The sequence below is a fragment of the Nothoprocta perdicaria genome, unplaced genomic scaffold, assembly GCF_003342845.1.
Source record: "Nothoprocta perdicaria isolate Ctin4 unplaced genomic scaffold, notPer1 scaffold_152, whole genome shotgun sequence".
NCBI lineage: Eukaryota > Metazoa > Chordata > Aves > Tinamiformes > Tinamidae > Nothoprocta > Nothoprocta perdicaria.
The window spans coordinates 46,685-70,094 of NW_020454672.1; positions in this window are offsets into that span (position 1 = coordinate 46,685).

Sequence of the window (23,410 nt, forward strand, 5' to 3'; positions counted from 1 at the left end):
TTTTTTTTTTTTTTTTTTTTTTTTTTGCCTACAGCAGCAGTGTGTTAACTTCAGAATGCAGATGAAATTTTTCAGCTTGAAGCACGGAAGAGTCAAAACCATGCAGCTAAAGAATTCATACCAAAAGGAGCACAATATTGGTATTTATGAAAGAGGACAGTGGAAATCTCCACAAGAAAGCTTTCGTGAAAAGTCATTTACACTTASATTTTTCAAGATTTGTTTATCTGGTTGTTAGTTGTACTTTCATGGTTTGGGAACAGTTGAGGTCACCACAACGTACACATGGGCAAACGGCTTCACAATCTCAGTGCAAGACAAGAGGACGGGAGACCTGCATGCAGGGCAAGGAAACAAGGAAACAGCCTTAGTCAGCAARACTGCTCATATTGCCAAATATTTTCGAGGCATAAGGGCCAAGGCAAGCTAGGAGCATGGATCTGAAGGAGAACAATGAACTGCGCTGATAGACATTTAACAGGAATTTCTTTTTCCCTTTTTTTTCTGGAGAGAAAAGGGGTAAGATTCAGATGTCATTATAACATATGTCCATGCCTGAGTGTATCCATCAAGCTCCCTTTCCAGACAATGGAGTTCTGTTTGGTGRAGTGTAGAGTGTAATCTGTTTCATCTAATATATATGAGGTCGGATCAAAAGATCAAAAATGCCTATTTCTCTTCCCTGTCTACAGAATGCACTTCAGGTGCCTAGTTTAACTGAGGCTATGGCTGCTTCACATTAGGTTGCTATTCCCAACTCTTGAGGCAAGGCGGGAGTACAACAGGAAGTCTCCCATCTTGAACTGATAGATGAATATATGTCTGAGCATGAGATTTCCCAAAGATAAAGTACAGAGAGAACAAAAGTGTTTGTGTGCGTGTGTGCGCGCGTGTGCTCGTGATGCTCACCGATCTATCGTGTATGAGATTGTTGCTTTCTGAAAGAGTGGAAAAGTTCCTACACTGCATGGAGGCTCACACTGCATTTTACAGTGGATATACTAGCATAAGGAAAGCAACAAAGTGATTTCCCTGATGATTTCAGTTAAACCCAGTTCCAAGAATACTGTCTGTGTATCCAGCAAATTCTCTTGGACATGTACATTTCCTTTGGCTCTAAAATACCAGGGCTACAAAATACCATATAAGTGCATGAAATGTCCAGGGTTGTTTCTCCACAAAGAAAGCTTTCAGGACTGCAAAGCTGAGTGCAGGCGTTAAAATACATATCCTTTACTGCTCCTAAGACAGGTGGCCATTCTGCGCACGTGTCTGTTGTATCTGCAAATAAAGCAGGGCTGGAATCTGATTTTAAGTTGTCTGTCATTTCCCACCCAGACATCGCACAGCTGTGGATGGAGGGCACATGAAGATAAGTGTGTTTTTAAAATAGCAGCTTTAATAAAGAAAGCTGAAGTTCAACATTTGAATTAGACTGTCACCAGCAAAATAAATTGAATTGTATGAGGATCGCTCCTTTGAATGAGTTAATAAGAACTGTGCGAATAACTTTAAGAACAGTGTGAGGTAAGAAAGCTGAAATCTTCAGCAGCTGTGTAAATGACTATATCATACCTATTTGGAGGCAAAGGTTGAAAACATTTTGTGATATTTGGCCTCTACGAGCAGAAATTCTTAAGTTACTGGGGGAAAGGGAGAAACAAAAAGGGAACTTTTAGTTGCACCAATTCCTGTGGTTAGAAAGTATTTGGATAATGATGGGATATCATTAATAATAACCAGGAAGCAGAACAACAAACAACAGAAAATAGCAAACTCAAAGGCAGGCAGCCCAGAGTTTTCCATCAAAGTTGGCTTAGAAGAAATAGGCAGCTTTAAACTAACTATTGTGGATGAACTCACCACTCTGTTCCTGCAGGCTGACGACATCATGACTGTTTTGATTTCCATGTGATGTAAATCCAGCCCAGCAGACTGTTAACACAGACCCATTGTTTTACACCAGTGGAAACTCAGCTGAATTAGCGGGACAGGTCCTGACTGATTCAGACCAGATTCAGATTGGAATCACAGAATCAAAGAATGGTTGAGGTTGGAAGGRACCTCTAGRGATCATCTAGTCCAACCACCCTGCTCCAACAGAGACACCCAGAGCAYGGGGCACAGGGTGGCAGCCAGGTGGGTTTTGAAGACCTCCAGAGAAGGAGACTCCACAAACTTTCTGGGCAGCCTGTTCCAGGGCCCTGTCACCCTCAACACAAGCAGATACAACAATGTTACCAGCCTTCCCCACACATCTGCCCAACCCATGCAAATATTTGTCAGTGAACGCATAAATTACTGAATGAGCCAACTGAAGAACAGGATCCTAGTGAATCCTCTTAGTCCTCCATCTTCCCCAGGAACTAGTCATATCCTATGCCAGGTATCCAATACAGTGAAAAACTGGAGCAACGAGGACCAGTCTCTGAGAGCATCCCAGTGGCACAGTAGTGAAATTCCAGAAATCACATTTCTACTTGTGCAGAGACAATATGTGACTGACACATGTAACTTGTGTGAGATCTAACCTGTGAGGCCTTAAATGTAAGTTCGTGCAGACACGAATACAAGGCCAGGGTGCAGCAGTGCCCTGCAGCAATCAAATGTGCAGGTAGTTGAGACCCATGCAAGCTGTCATGGCAACATACGATACATGAAGGAAGAGAAAATGGTTGGGATCTGGAGAAGAGATCCCCAGCGCCAGGGCTTATGTCAATGATTTCACACCCTTGGCAATGCCATGGAAATATTCTTACATGTCTATTTAGAGATGCAGACCACAGCTTGGGCTTCAGCTGTCTTCTGTTCCACAGGGTCATGAATACACCTTGATATGGAAGGAGTTGTCCCCTGGCAAAATCTCCTGCCACTACACAGCAAAACCCAGCACACCGACTGCCGCTTTTCACCCAGCAAGGAGCTGGGTAGCAGTAGTCCTGTCCAAGTGCCATCCCTTTGCAAACTTATTGAAATAGAAAAGCCATATATACCTAAACATTATTTTAGTTATTCCATTAGAATATACTATTCCATCTCATATACTTATGTTTTAATACTCACATACCAAATGGAGAAAGTCATATGAATTATCCCTAACATGAAAAACTACCAAAGGTGAATTTTCTCCTGAGTTCTCATCAGTCATCTCTGCCTCTATAGCTTGAAGTCATTGGGTTCAATATTACATTATTATTTAATGATGTATTCTCCTGTATCAAGACCATTAGCTGACTATGTAAAAGCCCAAATGAAACTTATGGACAGTCTTAAGATCCTACTGAATTAACACTCAGTTCAGTGTTTATGACAAGTTGTGTTAAACTGCATCAGAAATAGGAACCCCCGATTTTCCCTGTGCATACTAGAAAAACACAAGGTCCCTTTCAGAAAGGAAGTCTAAATTCATCCTGAGCGTCATTTGGACGTCTGACTTGAAGGTTTAGTAACATGTCTAGCCAAGCCACAGAACGTTTTCACATCTGGATCTGTCCCATTTGCTAAACTGCTTCAGTCTGTGGACAATTCCAAAATACACTGTGCTTTATTATTATAAAAGAATGTTATGTTATATAACCAAACGTGAAAGCACAGATTGTGGAATATTTYAGAAAGAACAACATGTTAAAACTGCACTTTTAAAACAAGGTTTGAATTTAACGGAGAAAATGGCCTCAACTGGTCTGCATATGTCAATAGTTTACTTTACGTAATGGACTGAGGGGAGAGCAGCCTGCCAGGAGAGCTGCTTTTAAAATTAAAATCACTTCAGTGGAATGGGAATAGCTTTCTAAGCTTCAGAGCAGAGATGGGCCTAGCCACAAATGTCAGGTCTAAGTTGTTCAAAAACGTTTAGATCTTGGGGTGTTGCCCCTGAACTTCTTGGAAGCAGATTTAGAAATTATCCCTAGGGAATTAGGACCATGTTTCTCTTCACAGTGTATAAAGAAATCTTGAAATGTAATAACAAGTTAGTCGGGTAGGATCTTGGGATGAAGTGGATTTACTGTGAAATAGCCGGATGAAGGTTGACTTTGCCCTGGTTTTACTGAATGGCTTCTTAGGCTCTGAAAAGTATCCCAAATATTTCTTCATCCTTCAGTTTTAAGTTCAGGGCTGCTAAAATAGCAGCAAAGCTCATTTTAGGACAAGATCTGTCTCTGTGTTAGGTAGGAACAATGTGGTACAGTGGAAGGATGCTAGCCCAGCATGGCATTTGCTTGTCTTTAGGAGACATATGTTAAAGGTTTGCCTGTCTCAGTTTCCTGCCTATAAAATACAAGTGTTATTACTTCTTAGAACAGTATTATAAGATTGGCTATGGTTCATGTGATCAGATGCGCAAGTATTCTGATGATGGAGTCTTGCAAAAGCTGCTGATACTTTAAAAGTTCTCTTTATTTTGGTTCTAACTCATTCTTCACTTGGGTTCCTCAATTCCTCAGCTGCACTCCAGGGCAGGCACGTTATCTTGGCTGACAAAAGGTGAGCCTTTTTTTTCTACAGGACRCAACATGAGATTTGAACTCATGCTTGCTTTGTATGCAAAATTCACCAGTTACTTGCACACTGTAGTGAAATAGGTTTTAGAAAATTTCATAATCAAGACATAAGCAGAAGGTTTAATGTAGAAGAGTGGACTCCAGAGAGGATTCCTCTTCAATCCTCTGAGGCTGCTTTTATGCATCGTAAAGATAAACCATCTACAAGTCTATCTGTTTTTCTTCTCTATTATTCCATAGAATTGCGTCTCATTTTTCTGAATTCGGATTTTAACAGCTTGATTAACTAACTAATCGTAATCTTCTCTCCTAATTTCTAGGCAAGGGAATAAATTGTTTCGCAGTTGAAGTATAGTGAAATAACAATACCCAGGAGAATAACAGTCCCCATTTCTGCAGTACTATTAACCAACGTGAATACCAGACTGCTTAACGAGCTGTGGACAAAGTCACCCTGTTAGGTATGCAGCTTTTCTTAAGCAATGCATTAAAGGGTATGAATGTGGTCTCTTTGTACAGGCATCCCTTTTTAGTTGCACTTCAGTAGCAGGCAATATCTGTAGTGGGAAACAGAGCAGCCTTTCCCATTCTGTACCACGAGGGTTACACAAAGGAAGGGAAGTGAGGAATACGTCATCCAACTGAAACTACAGAGAAAATTCAGGAAGAAAGAAAAACATCTGAGTTGGAATGTAGCCACGTCTCGGAGGTTAACACCCTGCTTCTGTGAAAAGTGCTGCACTCGTAATGATTAAAAATGGTCAAGGCCTCACGTTTCACTCAAGAAAAGGTATTTACAGCAGCATAGTTCTTCCCACTTCCCCAGTTACCTAGAACTGAAGTTCTAGGTAAAACGCACAACGAATGTACAATTTTTGCTTAGGTGGTCTTTAAAAACCTGTGGTATATGTCAGAAGCTAGTGAGTAAATCAATAAATATCAGCCTACAGCTTAGCTGGGAAACACTTCCACTTCCCTGTTACCTATGTTGTGCAGCGGATTGCTTAGGGCTTTGTCACTATGGAAAAAGAAATCTTCTTTTCACTTGAAGGTACCTGGGCAAGATCAGCTTTGCCTTCCCCTCTGCTGGATTTTATCTTGAGTTTACAGAGACACAAACTGTGGGGCCTTTTGTCCACTAGGATTTATTCTGGAAGAGCAAGCTGTATGAAGATAGCTATTTTGATGGAAAAAAACACCAGGCTTGTGTTTGTTTTTTTGTTTGCTTTGCAGTGAATATGTCATTTTTGTCCAAGACATTGTTTCAGTTCCCTAATTGAATGACGGAAATTTTTTTAAAACAGGAGAACAATGAAATGGCACTCTTTTGAAAAAAAAAAAAGAGATCTGGTCATCATCCAACTATTTGCAAATAACTCTGATTCCAGAAGCCAAAGTAAAACAAACTCATTAAAATATCTGTGAATACACTGGGTATTTTGTGGTTTTTCAATAGATTCTGTCTACTACCACACTTGAGCATGGCTCTGTGCTGAGAAAGGAATGCTGCCTCATGCTCAGCATCACCAGTTTCTCAACCATTTGATTCCTCTCAGTTATGTAGCAGCTCAGCTTTCCTCCATCTTAACTTATTCTGATAAGAAACAAGATATCCAGAGGTAAGAAAAAGGCTCAGCTAAAAATACAGTTGTGTGAATTAAAAGCTCACTTTTTGAATGCCTTCCTTGGTATTTAAGGTCTGCTTGTTAAGTGAGGTAACATTGAGCACTGGGCTGGATCTCAGAATCTGAGACTTAGTCATTCCCGCTTAATGCAATAACCCCTTGAATGTAAGAGTTTATTTCCTGGCAAAGGGCTTAACAGAGAAATTAGAATGTGCTCTGGCATAGGATATAGCACTTAAATTGGCTTCCAGAAAGTTTGTGATTATCTTCTGAAACCACCTAAGCCAGAAGTCTGTTCTGTATCAGTGCTCCTTGCTCCATTCTCTCCTTTTAATAGCACAGTTCCCCATAGCACTTCAAGTGCATGCTTTGAGCTGTTCGAGAAACTGCACTAATTTGGTTCAAGACATCATTTATAATTTGTTTTCAGCTTCATTCTGTTACCACAGCCTGGGTCTTGTGAAGGTTTAGGAACTTTGTGCTCATCATCATCTGAAAAAAAAAAGGGAAAAAAAAAAAGAGAGAAAAGCTTAAATTATTAACTGACTACCAATAATCTTAGTTAGTATGGATCATTCTTCTACCCCAYTCTACCAGGCCACCTGATAACCCATCCAAGTGAAGTTCACACTTGTTTTAATCTGACATCAACTGAAGTCAACGGGAAGACTCACACGGACAGCAGTATCTCTGGCCGATGGTCCAGGCATAGAAAGATATTTCCAGGCTGATATTTATCATAGGTCAAGAGATAAGTGGTTCAGTCCAGGAATATAGTTCACAGTGGTAACTTTGGTGCTTGCATTCCCTCTGCAACAGAGAGCAGAGATTTGAACAGGCACTTTAATAATACAATTATATTTTTCAGCTTCTGCAATATGCATTGTTTCATTGCTAGCAGATGGGTATTGTTATCAAAGTTCTAGGACACACAAGCATCTGACCAGGGAAACCAATATTCAGTCAGTGTATCAATGGAATTATCTTATGCCTCTGAAAGATTGCCCCTCTGGATAAAGGCTGAAACATGTGAGATGGAAGGCCTGTTAAAGCTCACATGGCTGTTGTTTATACTTTTTTTTTTTTTTTTTCCTGTAATATTTCCTACAGGTAAAGAGCTAGATCATCTCCTTGCCATTCAGCTTTTAGGCTATTAGCTATTTGGGAAATGTCTGCCAAAAAGCACAGCTAATACCAGGCATTATGAGTTTTGTGAGCTTCTCATCTAGGAAAACAGKAGTGCAAGTGATGAACATTTCTCAATGTGCTTTTGATCAGCCATGAAATCATAATAACTTGTAAGCTAATTGTGAGTTGCAAGGAACTGAAAATCTCCGAAACCTTTTTCATTAATCCTTCAAGCTGATCAGGGCCCTTCTCCTCTTGGACATGAAGCGAAAAAAAAACCATAAAATTCCAGAATGTGTAAAACAACATCTTTGTCTAAGTATTTTTTCATATATAGGCAAAACATGCAAAGCCATCAAAGCCATGATAGAAATGTCTAAAAGAATGCAAGCTATTTTAAAGTGACAGGACATTACACTTTATTTCAAAGACTCCTTCTTGAAGTGCAGTCTTGAGATAGGGAAAAAGCCCTTTCCTATGGTTTGTTCTACCATTCTCTAGAACTCTGCAACAAGAATATCAATTTCTGTTTCAGTTTGGAGAGTGATCAAAAGTGGGAAAAAGTCCATAGGAAAATTTTGTTTTCTGTTGCATCATAAACAAACCTTGAGTTAGAGGAAGGAAATAACAATAACCACTGCCTGCGTGGTCCCTAATAAAAGTGTTTCATCCCCAGTCTGAATTTCTAACAGCTCCCAAGAAGTTTAGATGCAGCTGGTCAACACCAGAGTTCCAAAACTGAAGTCTACAGAGAAGTTATTGGCAGTGTGCAGAGAACTTGCCTTCCCCTTTACTTTCCAGACACTAAATTGCTTTAAAAGAGAACCTAAAAATACACCAAATTTTCCCATAAATATGTTTCCATGTACACCACTTCTGTACTTGCCACAGGACTATTATGAGAGACAAATGTTCTAGCAGCCACTCTCTCTGTTAAGCACATGATGACTGTGTTTGAGAGTTTGGGATGCAAATGGCAGTAGATGCAAAGCAGAGGAAACCCAGAGATCTTCATAGCTCTAACATGGATGTGGAAAAGCTTCCTGGTTTAAAAAAGCAATAATAAAGGCTGTGAAAACTGGTAACTCGGCATTTTTGCCTGGTGTTATGTGATCCTTCCTCCTKTTGAGTTACAGTGGATACCTTGTTCCACCTTCAGAAAACATCCGGTTCAGTTGAAGKAGGATGTTTGTCCTTTCCTTCTGAAGTAGTTTGAAGCAGAGCCCAGTCTGAAGCCTCTGATGAAAGGCTCATTAACGCCACACTCCCTTGAGGAGATTTTGAAGGAATCTCATTTGCTGTGACATACAAATGAAACCGTTCACTTGAACARGTTTTTCCCTGTTGTGTGTAACAAAATCTTCCTTTTAAGTTGGTAGATTCCTCTCATCCAGTTTTGCTAAGGTACACACTGACTTGTTGTGCATACACCGTTATAATGGCAAAAAAACACTGAATATTATGAGTAGCTCTGCTGAATTATTTGCAGTTATGAGTGACCAGAGTGTTCAAACTTGCCTTACAGAGTTTTAGTCCTTAAGCAACACGTTTCTCAGCTGATCACCTGAATGCTTTTAAGGCTTATGTTACTCTTTGTTTATGATGAATACAGAAGACCTAAAAAGTGGTTTTATTCATCTGTTTTTCTCTTTTACAGTATTCTGGAAAAGAGATCAGAGAACTTGCAAAGGCCATATACAAGAAATAAAAAAATGAGCCTTAACAAGTCAAAATATTTTATCCACTGTTTAAAGCTTAGAAATGTAATTTACTTTTGTGATTCCTATCCATCTTCTCCAATTTATGACACACTTTGAAAGAAACCATATCTATTCAAGATCCCATGCCTTATATTTACCTCTGAAAAAAATTCTTTAGCAAAGCTAAGGAGGGAGAAGACTGACTTCCAGATTTTTAGAAGATAAACAACAATCAAACAAACCCTGATGCCTCAACACAAGTAAAATGATCTCAGTGTCAGAGGCCTGGTTCGTATAAAAGGGAATGAACACATATTATTAAAACCAGGGCAGTTCACCTCGCCACACTGCACCACTGCAAGAAGATCAGTGGATTTCAGATTCCCCTGAAACTTGTCTGTTTATCTAACTAAGATTTTTGTTAGGTGCTTACCTAACAACTTGGATTGTTGGCCAACAGCTTGCTGTTGATATCAGAAATGATGCTTGAGGCACTAAACAGTTAAATGCTGGAAAGTGCTTCCCCACTGAAAGGCATCCCTAAAGCCCTAAGAATTATTTCAGCTTTACGATAGTGGAAATGAGGACAGAGACTAGCCCCATTTCATTCTCATCCGTGTAAAGGACAAATTCAGGGAAGATAAGAGCTATCTGTCCCTAAATGCAGGAAGAAAATCAAATTGAAATCCTGCCTCCCAAGGTTTTGTCAGCCTGTGTGTTTGGCACACAGAGCCAGGCGCTTTCCTCATGTCTGAGCTCTCTGAGCTCTTCAGCAGATGCCAAACCCACYGCTTAGGGAAAGTCAAACCCTCTGCGTGCTCCCCTAATAAAGTCTGCTCCTATAGAGCTACTGGGGAGCTCTCTCTTGCCTACCACAGAGCTAGAAAGGCTTAAGAGCACTTTTATCAGAGCAGCTTCTTGTTTGTTAAGTAGCAAGTGAAGTGGATCAGATTGTTTCAGTTCCAGCTCCAGTGGGTACAGCTGCTATTTGATCTTGGCAAGTCCCTTTCAAGTTTAGCTGTGTGAAAGTGGTGACATTTTTATTTGTTTATTTGCAGAAGTCCTTGTGAACATATCCACTGTTCCACTTAGGGGTAGCACCATGGTGTTCAAATAGCTCCTTTTTTATTATTATTTTTCTATTTTTTTACTACTTCTCTTGCTGCAGCATGTGAAGCTACAAAAAGCTGTTTTCACTTCTGACATCTCAAGCAAGAACAGTCCACATCTGGGATTGAATTCTTTTAATGAAATTCTAGAAATTCCACTGCTCATGGAATTTTGCAATGAAATACATGGAGACAAAATCACCGTCATATAATGCATTGGCCCGGAGGTGCTGCAGCAGGAAAGCTAGGGAGAAATGTTTTCTACCTCTGTCTCCTGTGACAAGCGGATGTTACATACAACATGCTCAGACACTTTGAGCTCCATTGATTTCTGGAGCAAGGGGTGACACAAGTAGCAGCCAGGTGCCACCTCTAGGACCTTTGATCCTAAGAGCAATGACTGCCAATTTGGCCTCTAGCATAAATGAAAGCAGCTCAGACATCAGCTCTGCTGTTGGTTACTCCAGCAGTACAACCTTAGAAGCAAATATCAAGGCTACGGTTTAAATGCTATATAATGAAGGGCATACTCTTGTCCAAATRATGCAATATGTCATTAATAGCCTCTACAAAGATACAATATATAGGATCAGCAAAATGATTGGATGCTCTACATAAACATTCTTGGCTTTGTTGTTCATCCTGTAGAGTGAAAAAAAAAAATAAGATATGCAAAATATCACTTTAAACTTTTCATTAACTTTCTTGACTGACCAAATATGATGAKACATGCTGAGAAATTAATATATTACATATAGCAAAGATATGTATCTATCCCAGCACAGTCTATGCATGGAATAAATACATGTGGATTTTCCAGATGTACCAGACAAGGAAATTAAAGACCCTCCTCGGTAAAGGACTTAGCATCTTGTTAATTTGAATAGTTCTCAGGGCAATCTTTAAACAAAATAAATGACCTCTTCCCTTAGCTAGAAGATAGAGGCAGCAAATAAGCAAATTTGCTTATAGGAAATACTTACTATGCATCAGCAGTAAATGTTTCCTGCTCAAACTGGCAACAAAAATAATCTTATTCTCTCGTGTTTTATTGAGGAGTTAGGGAGCTAATGGGAGAGGGAAGAACCATAGAAAATACTCTAAAGCTACTACTGATAATTCTACTAAAATACTCTCATGTTTATGGTAAACAAGATCTTACATACTTATTTAAATCCACATCTAAATAGGCCAGTGATGAGGAGGAACGCAGGATTAATGCAAGTGGATTCCAATACTGCAAACAAGTTTGTAGAGCTTTTAAAAAGCTTTTATAGTGACTATAAATGTACAGATTAACTTTGCCAGTATTTTCAAAAGCCTCTGTGATTTTTGGTGCTTCCAGTTTACATCATGACAACTGAAAAGGGCCCCATTTCACAGGATTTCCAAAATCAGGCTTCCTGAGGTACTTCAGGGAGGACATCCAGATATTAAGGATGTTAGTGCACTCAATCATCTGTATCTTTGGAAAATCTTGGCTAGAAAGGAACTGGCTCTTTCATGATGTTGAAAGCTATATGAGATAACCAGCTTGGCTTTTTTTCTGGCTGGCTCATACTGCAGCCTTTTGGAGAAAAGCAATGAAAACACAGTTTACTAATGGTATTGCAAGAGACTCTACCATTAAGGAAACAGAAGAATCTTATAGTCTTTTCACTGTGTGACAAAATCTCACCAATAGCACTTAGATCTCCTCTTTCAAGTGACCTAAGAAAAGCTACCTCGCCATTTTGGCAGCCATCCAGATTGCACATTTTGTGTCAAAAGTTGAAAAAAAAGGCCAGAAAGCAAATGATTTTTGCAGGGAGACTGACACAGAAAGCAGTTGGAGTATTTTTCACAGAAGCAAGTATTTCACAGAGTTTTACTTTCAAAGGCCTGGCTGTGGCTTTTGTTTAGCTTCTTTTGTACTTGGTTAGACCCCAATACACCATTAGCAGAACATGATCTGCCTTTCCCGTACCTATGTTTTTTTTGGTAGCTGAGTATCAGCATCTGTTAAAAGCTGCATCTTGGAGGTCTCAAGATAATCCACTTGCCAATATCTTGTTAACAAGATCAATAGCAGCATGTGGGTTATAGGGCTCATCCTGGACACCTCAGCAGTCATTAACATTCACTGTATAAATGATAGGTCTGTAACAGCAATTGAAAGTGAATATAAAATGTGTTATCAGGTAGAATTAAGTGCCTCTAAGCTGGAGACTCCTGTTTAAACAGCTGTTTAAATGACAAAAAGGTGGCCCACTACAAATATGTAGCTAGTTCACATAGAATGCTGCATACACATGTAATATTATTAACTAATCAGAAAGTAACTTGCCTTTTTCTCATCTGCATGGGTGCTTTTACTTGAGCCTTGTCTTTATCTCCTTTCCTGTACCCTACAAAACCTTCAGGTCACTATGCTCTCAACAGAGAGTTGCTCCTCAATGGCCTTCCTGCAGTTCCTACTAGACATGGAAAAACAGACAGGCTCCAAGACCTCTCTTCACTGTCCTTATCAAAGCAAAAGTATGAAATGAAGCTGGGAGAAGCCAAGGATGGAAAAAGCACACACACACACAAAAAAAATGGTTCTTCAGGCAACAGTTTGAACATGGTGCCTTTTGTTTTGGTGTTTCAGGGACAGGGATTAGTCTATCCATGAAATAGTTTCAAAGGCTTCCCTGAGAAATGGAGGGTGGCTAAAGAGAGAAGGAGTAGAAAGGAGAAACCAAACCACTGCAGGGAACAATGGATGAAAAAAAAAAAAAAAAAAAAAAAGAGAGAGAGAGAGAGGGGAACAGACAAAGAATTAAAAATAAGAAACTGAAGGGAGACAAAGAGCAAAGGACCCCCAACATACCCATTACTCATAAGCCACTGAAGCAGCAGTGCTATTCTTTGCAGAATGACAGTAGGAGGGAGTAGAAAGAGACCTCAGTCTCTGGGAACTCCCCAGGCATGTTTCCTCATCCTGCTAGTGCAAARGACTATCTTGGCCAGAGGCAGAAGGAGGTAGGTGAGGAGGTCTCACAATCTAACATGATCTTAGATGGGACAAATGTAAATAAAAAGGTGAAGAAAAAAATATGCAGCCTCGAGAAGATATTCTGGGAAAACTGAAAGAGAAAATGATGTCCAGCAAATTGGTATGTATGTGTGCTAGAAATGCAGAGGTAAAGAAACATCTTGAATTGCTCCATGTCACCACCATGTCATGCTGGGAAGTGCTCTTCTGATCACACATTATGTTAATCCTTTGTCCATGGGCTCTCAATCAAACATTGCAAATATTTCAGCTACAGTGACAAAGCTGTTTTCAATATCTTTACTTACATGTGAGGAATGGTTACACCCCTTGGGACCGAGCTGAAAACCTGAGAGGTTCTCAGGTACCCTGTTCTTCAGTGTATCTGACTGTGCCAAGTCAGTGCTGGCAGAAGAACACCTCTGACCACACTGGAGAGCTTGCCTTGCAGCTTGTCCACCACTGTCCACTCTCAGCAGGCTAAGAGATTCACCAACCGCTCACGTTGCTTAGGGAGATGGAGAGCAATGCCACACTGCAAATGCAAATACATGTCTGGCTGTCAGGGAGTAAGGAGGGGGACAACTCTCACACTGAGTGTGTGAGATTCTGAGGACCTGTGCCTTGTGCTAAGCCAAGAACTGAGGTCCTTAGTGAGTGTGAAAACACTAAGAGAAAAAATCTGCCCCTCAGTAACCAGAAATCTCTCACTCAGTACTCAGCATTTGGGCTAGATGACTCTCCTGGACACAAGAAGTGGAGACACAGAGAGAAAGGAATGACAGATGGATCCTCTATGTTCTGTGTTTTCAACAGACCTCCATACAGTTACCATTAAAGAACGGGTAGTGCTGAAAGGCCAGTTGGCCACCGGGTTGTCAGCGCTCTACACCCCAGCAAGCATTAGCCTTCAAGTTCAAAATGAATACAAAAAACAGGAACAGACAACAAAGAGACAGGGAGTTTAAGAAAAATGGTAGGTTAAGGAGAGAACACCTATCCATCTTATCCAGGACATTTTGAAGACATTTATCACCTTGTTCCCTAAACTCCAAACAAAATTATAGAATGTATACGAGTCCAGAGTAACCACATATTTCTCTCTCTGCTCCTTTGGAATGACAGTGATAGGTGAATTGAGTCTTAAGCAAATGATGGATAGAGGCATCTCCTTCATTTTCTGGAAACTGCAGTCACTACTGAGACAGGCAGCTGGGTGGAAGAACAGTGGTTTGGGACATAAATTTAACTACAAGAACTCCTTTTTTTGAGGTGCCAGCTGTTTTGGAAACCTAATCAGCCAATTTTAAGTATAGGAGGCGCTTGATCCAAAATAGGATTCGTAATTCTCTCATGGAAGCCCATTTAGATACCACATGAAATGCCTTGTCCTAGGGGTGGGAGGAAGAAAGCTATCCATCACTATGACAGTCACTCACTAGGATGCATTCTTGTATTAAGCTAGAGACCCTGTTTTTGTTTCCTGTACTTAGATTACATATTTTGTTTGCTTAGAGCTATAGTCTTTGCAAATGCAATCCAAATTCTTCTTGATTTAATCAGTGCAATTTTCCCTTTCCTAATGGATTGGCCCTTCTCTCCAGAAATGCCTTCATGAGCCAGGACACTTCAGCTGCAGCAACAGCAAGGAGGACACACTGGTGTCTGTGACTGGTGTCACAGCAGCCCTTCCGCAATCCTGCTGTTCTTGCTTCTTTACCAGAAGCTTCTCGTCTCCTAYGATAAATAAATTCCATCTAAATTGAGTGAACCCTGCAAGATGCCCTGTCTTCTGCTGCTGCTACTGCTTCTGTAAATATAGATTCTTTATCTCTCTGTGTCACTGACTGCTCAACTCCTGCCTCTTCAGTGAACAGCTGCAACCTTGAAGTAGCAACGTTACTCACTCAGACTGGAGGAAAATTCACATTGTCACAAAACTCTCCCTTACCTCCTTTTATCATCTCCACAAAGATCCTCTGACCTCCAAAGACTGCAGCACAGCTGCTCTTCATAGGCTGCAAGGAATGGTAAATCTGCCCCAAACCTTCCCCTCCTGACGTTCCTCTTCCACCTTTAGATGGAATCAAATTAATCTGCTTCTTTTCCAGAAGTGGAAACAAAGGAGAGAAGATTGCCTTTAATCTCTATGTCTTGAGTTTCCCATCTGTGAAGAAAGAATAATAATATGGATTTGCATACCTCTGAGGGGCGTTGTGAGAGATTAATTAGTTAATGTTTGTAAAGTGTTTTGTAATTGCTTAGGATGGTATAATGAAAAGTGTGAGCAGCATATGAAAAAAAGATTGCACTGAGAGCCAAAGCAATGCTGAGCTGAAGTCTTACAGTAAGAGCCATTTTAAAAATAGTAGTGGTGTGTTCTGAAATCACTCTTAACACTGCTGAAAATAGTGMATTGAGGAGAGTGGGGGAAAGGCATCAGCTGTGGGAAGTGCAATCTACATGGGCCTAAAGCTTTTCCTTTTTTCTCAACAAAAATAAATAGTTGTGGAGAGGCAAACAGTGCCTGCCTGAGATGACTCCTGAGGCCTAACAGGTATTGGGGAACCTGTTATACTATTCTGTTACACARTACAAAGTGTGACTAGCTGCAAGCTTTTGAGACTGCGCAAAACACATCAAGAGAAGCACTGTGAGAGGCCCAGACAATAACATGCTTCAAACTCCAATTATTATTACACCTGAATCCTTAATTCACAAGATATTTCTTTGCAGATCTAAACACTAGAAACTTTACAAAAATAATCAGAAGATGAATTTGGGAATTCAGATCTAATCAGTGTCTATAAATACCTTAAAGAAGRAGTGAGGAGGGTGCGTCCAGCCTCTTTTCAGTGGTAGCCACCAATAGGTGTGTCCACAAAGTGAAGCACCAAAAATTCCACAGGACCTTAAGGGAAAGATTCTTGCCAGTGAGGGTGACAGAGCCCTGGAACAGGTTGCCAAGAGAGGTTGTGGAGTCTCCTTCTCTGGAGATCTGCCAAACCTGCTTGAACACAGCCCTGTGCTACATGCTCTAGATGACCCTSTGTATGCAGAGGGGTGGGCTAGGTGGTCTCTAGAAAACCCTTCCAACCTTAAGGATTCTATGATTCTACGAKTTTCTTAGAGAATCACTCAATTCCAGAAGCTGGGGCTTTATGCAAAATACAAAGAATTACAAGATCTCAACACAAGAGCTAATAGCTTTCAGAAGCATATATTGTCAAAAAGTTCTTGGGAAAGAACATGGTAAAAATGGTAAATCTGGGTTCCGGTCTCTCTACTTCCCTGAACACACAAAAAATGGGCAGATTGGTGGAAGAACACTTGTGACAACATAGACCCATCACTTATGAGACCACCTCTATGCAATCACCTACTGCTAGGAGACAAAGGCTACATAGCTTCCTACTGACTTGCTGCACAGGTGACTTCAGAAGCAGGCATGACTTCTATCTGTCCTCACACTGTTGAGTCACTAGGTAGCAATGTTGTGGCTTAATTGCTTTCTTTCCTGCTCTGTGACAAGTAATGTTTACAGCACCCAGAAATGGGCTGAGGAGGTGAGACACCCAATTAGTCTGAAAGTGAAAGAGCTGACTGTGTTCCATAATTATGCTTTTAAATACCTGCAGTCATGTTTGGATTGCAAAGCAGGATATGGATTCTCCTCCTCCTTCTTCCTCCATTGCATGTGAAAGACACAGCTGTATGATGTAGTATCCTAGGGTTAAGGTCAGGTTTCCTTAGATCTGATAACAAATTGTATAATAGTAGCTAGTTGGTATTCAAAAGAAACCTGCTTGTTTTAACTYGTGGCTTATCATCTGAAGTAGAAACAAGAATTACTTCTGCTCAGTGAGAAGCCAATTGGAGAACAACTTACAGGAAACAAATTCCAGGCAACTATTTCTCTCTGCATAAGACAAAAGCCCTGCTTTTAACATAGCTCCCAGGTATGTCTTGTACAGGAGACTTTGATGCTTGTGAGGTGGTGTGAACTTGAAAGCCAGGAAGTCTCAGGATTTATCTTTATTTCTACTATAGGCTTGGCTTGTCCCTTATTATTAGCTTCTAGAGAAGAACTGAAGAGTTTAATGTTACTTAAAATAATTTCCAGGAAATGTTACCTTTGGCAAGCTTCAGTATGGAGATAATAACCTTTACTCCCTAAGTTTACAAGGGTATTGTGGAAGGTATTATGACTGTAGCACTTTGACCATGCAAATGCTATGTTGCCATAACTCTCCTTCACTCCGTTAAGCCTCTTACTGTGGACTTTGAGATTTATAGGTCGCTCAGTCACCCTTCTTTTCAGGATGTCATAGGTATCAGGAAATCATATTTGCCTGTGACAAAGCTCATGGGTCAATATTAAATGCAGCTGAGGCTTTGACTCCCTTTTGGACTCTGCTATTCCATCACTAGAAAAAACGTAACACGCCTAAAAGTTGTGGTCTAAGAACGCATAATTTGCAGCATGCTTTTTAGGTAACAACTCACTGCATTCATAATTTCTTTTTTTTTTTTTTTCAGAAAGGCCAGTCCTCTGCCATAGGTAAGCGTCTTTATCAGCTTCTTTATTTCAGGATCAATATTATTGACAAACCTTACTTTCCTCAATCAGGAACAGATTTTTTTTTTTTTTTTTAATAAATATACTTCAGATTCTTCATGAATGTAGCATACATTAGCTGGCTTAAAAATGCAGTTTTCAATACTGATAGCTTAGCAAAATCAAAGTTGAGATCTGCCTTGTGACTGCAAATTATACCCATGCATGTACAGAACTCTCATTCAGCCATTTAGATACCAACAGAAATTCTGACATATGCATTATATATACTATTTCTTCCATTAAAAGCCTGCTTAAAAAAAATAATTTAACCCTGTCTCAGTATTTGAAACTCTTTAAAGACTGAAATGAAAATCTGCATCTTGCTTCCTGAGCAGAAGTGCTATTGAAGGGATGAATTGCCACTTTTTTTTTTTTTTTTTTTTTAAGAAAGGGGAAAAAAAGAAAAGCAGTGCAGTGTTCTGTTTTCCATTTGCTAAATACATAAACGGAATGATCAGCTGCAGGGGACTGTGAGAGGAGAAAGCCTGGTAGATAAATTACAGCAGAAATTCAGTGACCGCATTTGTCTCTCTCAAACTACCCTCATAATAGTTTTAGAAGACATTATTTATAGAGTATCATATGTAATAGGAGATTAACAGGCAAGGAAGACAGAGGTTTCCATCCCAAAGCAGGGACAATTCTCAACATTCAGTCTCTGGGTGCTGACGATGGCCGGCACAGTTCTCAAATCCCCAAACTCCCACTGCCGCCTGCACATTCCTACCCTCACATCATCGCTTGTACTTTTGGCACTCTTTGAAGCCACGTGACAAACTGTATCAGGGAAAGCTGATCTGACTGAAAGAGCAATGCTTTAAAAAATGGGATACTGTTGTTTTTCAGACAGGTTGGTTCTCTGGTTAGATCCCTCCTGCAGCAGCACAAATGTTGTGAGCACAAAGGCACCGGGACGAGGAAGGAGCAGCCACAGGGTGAAGAAGGCAGGAAGGTCACAGTGGCTGCTCAAACCACCAGCAATGCCGATAGGCTCCTTATTAAACTAAATTTCTGGTGCCTTCCGCCCTGTCAAGATGCAAGGGCAGTCTTTACTTTAGACATGGTGATTCACACTCCCCTTCACTTAAAGGGGTGACTCACTGCAAATAAAGCTCAAGGCTGGCCTGGTCCTTGTGATTTTCTTGTGGGTGCCTGGATTCCCACGTGGGAATCACAGCTTTCATTGGGAAAGGCCAGTTTAGTGCATATCCCTCCTACTTGTAGAAGAAAGCATGAAAGACAGATCTCAACAGCTCAAAAAGCTGAGGGAAACCAGAAGAATCTCACACACATAAGAGCAAAAATGTAATGATGCCTTAGCCCGTAGGGTGATTATTTTTTCCAGATCTGATTTATTACTAGAGCTTTGGAGTGGATGATACGTTATCACGTACACCTGGACCTAGTCAGAGGCTGATCAAAGTGCAAAGAGCTCTCAGCATGAGTGGCTTTCTGAATGTGGGTGTCATATCATGGGGCTGACAAGACTGCACAGGAAGGAGGAAGAAGGATGGAAAGGGTTTGACAATTAGGTGACAGAAACGGACTATTTAGCCTCATGGATGGCTTTGGTTTTGTTCTTTCTTATTAGCTATTTCACGTGCTGTTGGTTAAGGTAACAGCAGCTTTCAAAGCATCCTAATTAAAGAAGTTTGTGTCAGGAGGAGCAGAGTGTAGATGAGGGCTAGGGGCTTAAGCTTTGGAAGGGATAGTAAAGGAGGAAGGGGGAAAGCAGGGCAAGATGGAAGAAGTGGCAGCAAGGAAAGAGATAAGACCTAAGGGTTGGGTTACATCATACAAAGAAAACTAGCCATGTTGCAGTAAGCACTAATCGGCAATCCATCTCTTTACTATACCTGCCTGCTTAGTAGGTTGATATAGTGYGCGGCATAGGTGTAGTTTGCATTGTAGAAGGTCTTGCAAGGAAAGATGAACAGCTCCAGTAAGAGGCAGGAGGTGAGAGGAGGACACAGGAAGGCATTTAAACCTGGTGAGAAGATAACAGCTGAGTGAGCAGATGAGATGATTGATTTTTATGGCTGGTTTAAGCTAGGTTATGGGGAGCAGGAGAGTGCTTGGGAGGCTCAAGAGAAATACTTCTTGCATTTTTCCTCATGTGTGGGACACTCAGGGAATGTAACTAGATAGTCACATGTTCTGACTGATGAAACTTTTTAATTAAACAGAGGGTTGCTCCAGCATGATACTCCGCAAGCTCTGGTTTCAATCATCAAAGCTTCTTCTGTCCCTGTGCTCCAGCAAATGCCCTTGCAGCTTCTTAGGGCTCGGAGATGTGTCAATGCAGTTCTAAGGCACAGCATGGGACTGCTGAGACCTCCACCCTATAGGGGATCAAGGCTGTGTCAAAAGCCCCGCACTCATGAGAAATACTCTTCAATAATTAACATTTATGTAACGATCCTTTTACTGGCCAAACATATGTTCACGCTCCTCTGTTGTGTCTTTTTAAGAGAGAGGGCTGGCCAGAGGTTTTTGCATAGCCTCGGAATCAGGTCTGTGTTTCTAGCTATGCTCCCATCTACCCATGAGAGGTTTAGCAAGTCCCTARGGGGAGAAACGCTCCCACACATCCCTTTGCCTGCCAAAGAACCTGGCTGCATTCCACTTTTGCCGAATAGGTCTAACGCAGAAGTGGTACAAAGTCTGTTTATGGAACAATCTTCCCAACTCCTCACACCAACGGGAAATAGGGTTGGGGTAGAAAGACGTTTGAGGACCTTTGAGGTGCCTAACAAACACCATCCACCTGTGGGGGTCACAGCACAAGGATGTGCTGAAAAATTAATAATTTGCTTTAAGTTGAGGAAAAGGAAATTCTGATGGCCTTGTATTTGTTTCCTCTGCCCTTCTGATGCTTGACTGTGAAATGATCTTTCATAGTCATCACTCACTGCAACTATCAGGTGCAACTCCAAGACAGTGCAATGTGTGCAATCATGAAAGCCTTAAAKAAGCTGGTGCAAGAACACAGAATCACAGAATCACAGAATATTCAAGGTTGGAAGGGACCTCTAGAGATCATCTAGTCCAACCTTCCTGCTCAAGCAGGCACACCTASAGCATGTGGCACAGGGTGGCATCCAGGTGGGTTTTGAAGACCTCCAGAGTAGGAGACTCCACAACCTCCCTGGGCAGCCTGTTCCACTGCTCTGTCACCCTCACAGTAAAGAAGTTCCTCCTCACCTGGAGATGGAACTTCCTGTGCTCCAGCTTGTGGTCATTACCCCTCGTCCTATCGCTGGCCACCAGTGAAAACAGCCTGTCCCATTCCTCCCTGCATTCTCCCTTCCTGAACTTATACACATTAATCATATCCCCTCTGAGCCTTCTCTTCTCCAGAGAAAACAGGCCCAGCTCACTCAGCCTCTCCTCRTATGAGATATGTTCCATTCCCTTAATCATCTTGTTTGCTCTTCTCTGGACCCTCTCGAGGGTGGACACCATGTGGTCCGCTTGGTTTTTAAGCAACTCTTGCTGATTACGAGCTCTCCTTCAGCTTGACTACTTAAATGATCCAATTTCTGCCATGATCACAATCTCACTCAAAACTGCTGTGACTCCATGGAGGGTCAAAGACCACTCTCCTAAGAGCTCATGCTCTATCGCACTCTCTACAGGAGAATATTTCTGACAAATAGACCATTTGTCAGGGGGAAGGTAATCCTATGAAGCGGCAAGCTGTTCTTTCCAGGAAATGAAATGATCCATGTTCCAGAAACTCTAAAAGACATATTCAGTGAGGCAATTTGGAAAAGCTCTTCAGGTAACTGTTTCCTCTAAAGCCATGAAATGTCACCTTTCTGAATGAGGCAATGCACATAAGGGAGCTCTTGAAAAGAATGGCATTCATTTCTAAAATTAGGAAAGCCCAGTAAATAATAAATTCCCTAGCTGGCTGTTAGCATACCACACTTTTGTAGAATGCACACCTTTGGAAATGAGATATTCTTCTTTCTTTTTTTGCCTATTACTGAAAGTATGGGCCTGACACTCTAAAAAATACAGTCCACTGAGGGCACATGGAAATCTTGCCTGGGCAAGACTTCATCATACAACTTAAGTGGGCACTTCAGAATGGAAACACCTTTCCTAAGGAAATTTAGTGAGCTGTTTGCTTTCCATTTCCRTTCCTCTCTTACAGAGACTGCCTGCAAAAAGGTTCAGTGCTATGTTTGCCCCAAAAGAACATGCCTGGGCAGAGCTTTCTGCTTTCTCCATCAGTGAGTGATTTGGGGTTCCTGAAGAAGTTTAGCCACTGCTAAACTGAGTTGGGCTCTCTACGGTAAAGTGAATACTGAGAGAAACTGCCTCATGTCCTAATGTTTTGCATGTCCTTCAAAACCTCATTGACAGAAATTCAAATTGCAACTAAATCAGTAACTCTTTGCATGGAGAGTTGCAGGGAGGTCCTCACTAAAGRGGAATTTCCCAGGATTTGGACATTAATGCTTTGCAAAGAATCAGTTTTCCCTCTCTGTTGGCTTGAATTGGCTTGAAGCCTATATATAATTTCATGAGAGACTTTAATATTGGATTTTCAGAAGAGTCTTTCATAAGATTTCCATGGCTTTTGGGAGTATCTTTGCTTAAGGATATGATTTTGAGAATGACAGCAGTTGCAAACGCTCAGTAACTCTGAAAACTCTGTCCTTCGATTTGCAGAAGAAAGTATCTGCTTAGCAAGTCTTCTCATACATGGACAGGAACAATGTCTGTTCTAGAGGAAATCAGCATTCATATGTTGTTTACTCAGTTGGCATTTGTTGCTGTTAAATAAACAGCATTTTCCCCAAGTTTCCTCTCTAACCCTATTAGACTGATCTGATACAACTGGACACACAGAACCTAATAGAAGGTGGCTTTTAACATCTTAACATTTGAAAATGTTCACTCGAGTTGAAATGTTTTGCAATTTCAAATTGCAAATGAAAGACTTCCCAGCTCAACAGTCCTATTTGTAGAGGATGGTGTTAGTCTGTGTCAGAAAGAATGTCAGGACTGGGCAAAATGAGTTTATTGATATTAAAATGAGCGGTTTCTCTCAAAATTTTCAATCTAATGTCATTGATAATCAAATTCCTTACTTTTTTTTTTCAATAGTCCACAATTCAAAAACTGTGTTCCTCTGTTCTGTTAAAATATGTGGACTAATCTTTGGTAAACCAACATATTTCACTTAGTTGACTATGTTTTAATAGCATTTTTGGTTACCGTAGTTAATGCATGCGCCAAGTATTACATTTTTCATTCCCCACAAAATCAGAACAAACTGTACGTCTTCTGCTGTGTCCGAGGACRATTTGGCTAACTTTGAGTTATGCTAATTAAAGAATAGAGCGGTCCTATTTTTATCTGATTTTAAAATACTACTTATACACAGCTGGCAAATTTACTTCTTTTGATGCAAAATTAGTTAATTGTGCAAAATGTTCGGTAGTGCTTTTAYGATATTCATTTTCACATGCATGCAAACCCACACTTGGACACATACCATAATGCTAAGATGCCACACCATTACAAAGATGTGTCAGATCCCAATTCAGAATCAAGGTTTAAAACTGTAAATTTAGACAGATCTCAGAACAAACTGAAACAGAAGAGATGGAAAAGAAAGAGAATAACAAGTTTTTAATGACTTTACTGAGCAGAACTTACCATGAGACAATAAAAAAACTATTTTGAAAAGAA